This window comes from Antrostomus carolinensis, unplaced genomic scaffold, assembly GCF_000700745.2.
Source record: "Antrostomus carolinensis isolate BGI_N321 unplaced genomic scaffold, ASM70074v2 scaffold28628, whole genome shotgun sequence".
Taxonomy (NCBI): domain Eukaryota; kingdom Metazoa; phylum Chordata; class Aves; order Caprimulgiformes; family Caprimulgidae; genus Antrostomus; species Antrostomus carolinensis.
Window position 1 is genome coordinate 1 of NW_010331340.1, and position 261 is coordinate 261.

A 261-nucleotide genomic window follows, 5' to 3' on the forward strand; every position below is an offset into this window, starting at 1 on the left:
TAGCCACAGTGCGAGCCAGGTCCAGGGGGACGCAGCTGCGCTTGCATGTCCACAGCCCTGGCACTGGGGTGCTGCGGGTCCCCGTGCAGCTCTGGACGGGGGGTTTATGGCCCAGCTGACAGCAGCCTGGGCAGGGCAGCAGATGGCACGGCAGCTTGGCTCCGTCCCAGCTCTTAATGACACCGCTTGCCATTAACAAGGGTGTTGCCAACTCCCCGGCAGGTACCCTTGCCTGGCGCACCCGTCAACATGGTGGAGCAG